The sequence below is a fragment of the Triticum dicoccoides genome, chromosome 1B (assembly GCF_002162155.2).
Source record: "Triticum dicoccoides isolate Atlit2015 ecotype Zavitan chromosome 1B, WEW_v2.0, whole genome shotgun sequence".
Classification (NCBI taxonomy): domain Eukaryota; kingdom Viridiplantae; phylum Streptophyta; class Magnoliopsida; order Poales; family Poaceae; genus Triticum; species Triticum dicoccoides.
The window spans coordinates 632,171,666-632,177,632 of record NC_041381.1 but is presented as its reverse complement, the minus strand read 5'-3'; positions in this window follow the sequence as shown (position 1 = coordinate 632,177,632).

Genomic DNA, 5,967 nt, shown 5'->3' with positions numbered 1-5,967 from the left:
CGACAACCACCGCCCCCACCCTGAACCCTAAGATAGATAGTGGGGTAGCTCTCCGACGAGCCCCCCTCCCCGCTGCAGCTGGTTCTTCTTTAACTCCGGGTATCCCCCACACCCCCTGAAAATCGACTGACCCAAAAGTCGATTCAGTCGACTGAAGTTTAGCTAAATCGGAGTAGCATCACAAGCAAGTGCAAGAGCGAGAGCAGCAGCATGAGCAAGAGCAATAGCAAAAGCAGACCAGGCAGGGGACCGAGAGCAAGATTAGAGCAACAGCGCGAGCGAGAGCTAAAGCAGCAACAGCTCCTATTGATGTGGACGTCGCCGCCGAGGGAGCGACGCCGTGGAGGAAGTGGCCGGCGACGCTACCGTGGATGGAGCTGCTCCGTGTCGGCTCGGGACCGAGCGCCGGCAGCACCGTGAGATCGAATCAAGAAGAAAATGCAGCGATTAATGTACAACCTCTTTGGTGGCGCTGATTAGGCCGCAGCTTCATCCGAGGAAATGGTGATGACGCTGCTCTTCCGATGGTGCAGGTGAAGACGGCAGTGTGGGAATGGAGGTGGCGTGAAAGACGAGGGGAACATCGGGGCAGCTCCTTGGAGGTGGAGGACGGGGTGGGTGAACCGGCGGGATGACGAGATCGACGACAGATCCTCATCTGGTAAGGTGGATGAGGGACGTCGAGGTGTTGCTGTGGACGACGTCGTCGAGGAAGAGGCTCCGGCTGGGTGGCGGATGGAGGAGGAGGGTGTGGGGCTTCGCGGGTTTTCGCGGCCTTGGTGTATGAATGGGTGGGCGGATGGGATGGGAGTGGGGAACAATGGCTTAGGGACGCGCTTGTATGAAATGTTCGGTAAGTTACGAAAGAACCCCCACAGATTTGAGGCGGTTCTTTCGGTTTAGGGGTATCACGGGCATTTCGTGTGTCGGGATTTCACAGGAGGTGGGAGTTTTCGCGCGCTTTGTAATTTTTGAATAGCAAGGCGCAGGTTGAGATGGAGGGTGTTGTCGGAGCACAACAAGACAAAGATATATCTTAAATATTTTAGGCTAACAAGGCGCGGGTTGAAATTTCCGGACAAGCCTAACGTGTACTGTACCAAATCAATTCACACTACCAATGTCATTCAAAACTTTGATTTCATGTTATGTTCAATTAAAATATTTCTCTACATGTATAATGCATGCAACCTACTACTCAAATGAACGTTAGTGCATTCCAAATGTATATACTACCACTTCAATATGAACTAAATTTGAATTTGTTTCTCTATTTGAATAAGATCTACAATAATGATTGTTGTGAAATCAAAGCATTTGAATTCGTTCCTCTATTTTAATAAGATCTACAATCATCATTATTGTCAAGTTAAACCATCTTTTGTGTATTATCTTCACAGCACACCACATGATTAGTCTCGAGTTACATATGAACCATGTGTACTATATGAACTCAAACTCGATTTTTTGAATCAATTTTATGTTGATTTCAAATCACAGTACATTTCAAGCTCTAGCTAGATCTTCATAATCTAAACCATGTCTCATATGTATAATGTGTTTATCACATTATGTATGGTGCCCCGCCCCCTACACCTACAAGTATTTAGATGTGAGTTGCAAACACCACACATTACCACAAATTCAAATAAAATGTGAGAATGTTTGATATATAGTATTGTTTAGATTGTTCGATATTTAGTTCTAAGCTACAAAGCCACACATTATCATAAATTCAAATAAAATGTGAGATTGTTCGATGTATAGTATGGTTTAGATTGTTCGGCATTTAGTTGTGAGTTGCAAACGCCATGCATTATCACATTATGGTATGACATGTGCAAAACCACAACACACGTATCACCGCTATATTCATGCATCCATGCATGTGTTTAAAACACTATGATCTCCTACTCAAATATATGAATCCACTTTCATATCAAAGTATGATATTTGTTAGTCTCTTACACCCACACAATCATCTAACCTTTGTAGCTGCCACTAACTTTCTCTCGTGCATGCACACGCCCTCCTCGCCCTCCCCCTCCCTCAGCATTCTATCCATCGCGCACATTCATTTTTTTTCTTTAGGTCGTTCTCCCATAGTCTCCACAACTCCTTTTCCGACACACACTGATCGATAAACCTCTCCAGCGATGTCTGCCTACAACATACACATGCACCTTCAATCTCCTCCTTTATGTGTCCTTGTCTCGTGGCTCTCATACGGTCCCACACACGTGTAAACTCTCGCCCCTGTTTTCATCAATATCACAACTGCACACTCCTCCCCCTATCTAGCTAGTAGCTAGGCCTCTCGCACCACCTCCTAGCTCCATTCTCTCTGTCAATCCGTCTCGCTGGGCCTTATTTGCCTCTAACAAATGGACGTATACCGACCGATCTCCCGCTACACATATAGCTAGCTAGGTCCTTATAACTCATTTTTCCCCACGCGTCGATCGATCTACCTCATTAGTTATGTCTCTCCCTTCCTCCGACAAACAACAATTGATCTACCGATCTAGTTAGGTTTGCTTACCAAACACATGGTTCCCCTTCATCATCCATGGATTCGTCCCGACAGATCTATCACACACAGGCACACACAGAAACACATCCCCACTCTTATTGATAATATTGCAGTTCCACCCTCAGTTTGTCTAGTAGGCCGCTCCCACCATCTTCGAGAAGCAACTCCATCACCCATCTAGCACTCTATCCCTCTCCCTCCCTCCCTCTCTCTCCTCTCTCTCTCTCTCTCTCTCTGTCCCATCCTATTTCCCGTCCTTCAATTATGTATGGATGTCGACCGATCTCCCTCAAGACATAGCTGTGTCTCTCCTTCTCAACACATATATGACTCGTTCTACCTCTATAGTTAGGCCTCTGCCTACCCCTCCCCCCACCCCCTCCCACACACACACACACCGATACATCGAGCGCTCTAGTCATGTCTCCCTACCACACACAAAATTGACCTGTGCCCTCTGACGTTCCGGTAGGTTAGTCGCCCTATATCTTTGACTTGCACACACATACACAATTTCGATGGCTCTGTTCATCGATCTCGCACCCACCCACTTGATCCTCTCTTCGACTCTATCAATATCTATGACCCCTCCCTCTCTTCTCGTGGATCGCCCGACCCTCTATATATGATATGGATAGGCCTCCATTTCACACACATTGCATGCAAAATTTTGTTTGAGATGTCATTGATACATATTCCCACAAATACATTCACGAAATCACCCCCCAAAACAAAAAAGCACTCACGAATGCACACGCCATCTGTCTAGGTTTGTATCTCTCTCACACACACCCACATAGGTGGGGGACGTGCATGAAGAGAAGAGGTGCACGCACGGCGCACGTACTCCCGTCTCTTTCCCAACCACACCCGCGCGGGTACACGGTGGAGCTCATTTCTGTATGAAAAGGCAGACCACGTGGTAATTTGACACGTGTACTAGTTGTCCACTTGGTGGAGGGAAGATCATCTACCACGGGTGAACAAACAAATTGCGACTTGACGCGTTATGTTAAAAAAGAGGCAAACCATGTGGGGCCTACCTTAGAGGCAAGGCTCTATACACTGGAGTACTTTTGATGTGTCCCGTCAACTCGCAGAACGAGTAGAAGCTTGCTTAGCACGCCATCTCCCCCACCCACGGGCGCAATGGCTCGCAGGATGAGGTGAAGCTTGCTTACTAGTAGTAGTACTACTGTATGCCTTATGCCCGCTCCCTCTCCCACGCGTGCGGTGGCTCACAGGACGAGGAGAAAATTTTACTACTCCCGCCGTTTACTCCTCATCCCTACTACCTTGGTTAGAGAGATTATCATATTGTTTGGAATATATATGTCCTTTAGTAGATTTCAATATGAACTACTAGTACATACTCCAGACACTGATGTATATAGATGTATTTTAGAGTGTAGATTCACTCATTTTGCTCCGTATGTAGTCCATATTGAGGCCCTGTTTGGTCCATAAGTCCTAGTACTTTTTCTAGTCCCAACTAAAAAGTCCCTAGTCCTTAAAAAGTCCCTCCCTGTTTGTTTTCAGGGACTAGAAAGTCCCTAGTCCCTCCCTAGAGGTTATTGAATGACCATGTTACCCCTAGTATACAGAAAAATAACAACCAAACAACACCATGGGGCGGTGGGGCAATGGGTGCAGGGAGGGGCATTGTCGGAAAAGTCCCAAAAAAGACTCTCCTTGAGAGTCTTCTTTCATTAAGTCCCAAAAATCAAGTTTTAGTCCCTAGTAGTCCCTCCTGTTTGGTTAAAAAGTCTCTAAGAGGGACTTTTTCTAGTCCATACACTAAAAAGTCCCTGGAAACAAACACCCCCTGAAACAGACGTAATAGTACGCACTCTCCCTCGCCCCTCAACCCTCGCCCACGTGGTGGACATGCATCAATTCATTCATTCTCATATAGCCAGAACGATATATACTTCAGTATGATTATTGCTCGACTTCCCGAAGAGGCGTAGAGCCAATCGCAAGGTTAATATTTTGCACATGTCAAGCGCAAGGTTTATAGGAGAACGAGTAGTAGGTGCCGCATCATTTATAAATAAATTTTTTTTCTTCAGTGACACGTACGCAATATAATAGGTTTATATGGAGAGAAAAGGAAACCGCTCCACTATATACATAGTCAGGACGAGCCAGCCTACACGGTTGCTTGCTGGGGTTGCTCTCTTCACACTCTCTCTCACAAAACGACTATGGCCAGATCTCTAACATTGATCCACCGGGGGAAGGGGTGGATGCTTAGTGTAGATGTGGTCGCCATCGCCGACACCGAAAACCCACTATCGGCACGTCCCGATCAGGGGTCCCCGCCATTCTCTCTCACAAAGCCGGTGAGGTTGCCTTCATCCCTTGATCACTGCCGCGACGTGGCTAGTTGCCGCCTCCTGCCGCCCTCCTCAAGGTTGAGCTACATCCCGACATCCCTCAGGTACGACTCCCTTTACAGTCGGCTTGCACCACTACTCCAGCTGCCCACATCACTCCATGTGGATATTTCTCTACTTCTTTGCCCCGCACATACCTCTACTGGCTTCTACGTACTGTATTTGTGATGAGTTTATGTCTCATCAACTAGTACTAGTAATCTTATTCTAATCATGCTTCTTAAATTTCTTTGCCACAAGGATGCTCATCTCGATTTTGGTGAAACTGCACAAAATGATCCGATGGTCAAAAGGTTGCAAACTTCATTTCTTGGGAAGCTTGAACGTTGCCAGCAAATTAAAGCCTGGTTAGGTTTATGGTTCAAGGGATAGGGACTGCATGGATCATTTTTTTCTTTAGCCGCCTCTGTTCCAAAATAAGTGTCAACTTTAGTAGTAGTACAACTTTGTACTAAAGTTTGCATAAAGTTGAGACACTTATTTTGGAACGGAGGGAGTACATATTTTGCTATGATCTGCCAATCATTGAGATGCAATAGCATGCATGTTAGTCTCCTTTGTATTTGATGTAATTTTGCAACAGGCAACCTTGGACGCAAGATACATGTAACAGAAGCTGGAAGCTTCATAGCATTGTACTATCTCGCTGATAAATTACCGTACGTACTATACTAGTACTTCCTTTGTTCCTAAATATAAGTCTTTGTAGAGATTTCACCATGAACCACATACAGATGTATATAGATGCATTTTAAGTGTAGATTCATTCATTTTGTTCCATATATAGTCCACCTAGTGGAATCTCTACAAAGACTTATATTTAGGAATGGAGGGAGTACTATGTAAAGAGTTAGGTGTCGCACGGTGTCCAAAATATATGGTGATAGTGTGATGTGGGCCATGTAATCACTGAGCCTTCATGTTTTCACTGCTCTTGCACTCCTCCGCTATAAGAATGGAGAAAATTGTAATCTAGTAGTACATGTAGGACCTTGAAGTAAGTCTAGAGGGGGGGTGATTAGACTACTTGACCAA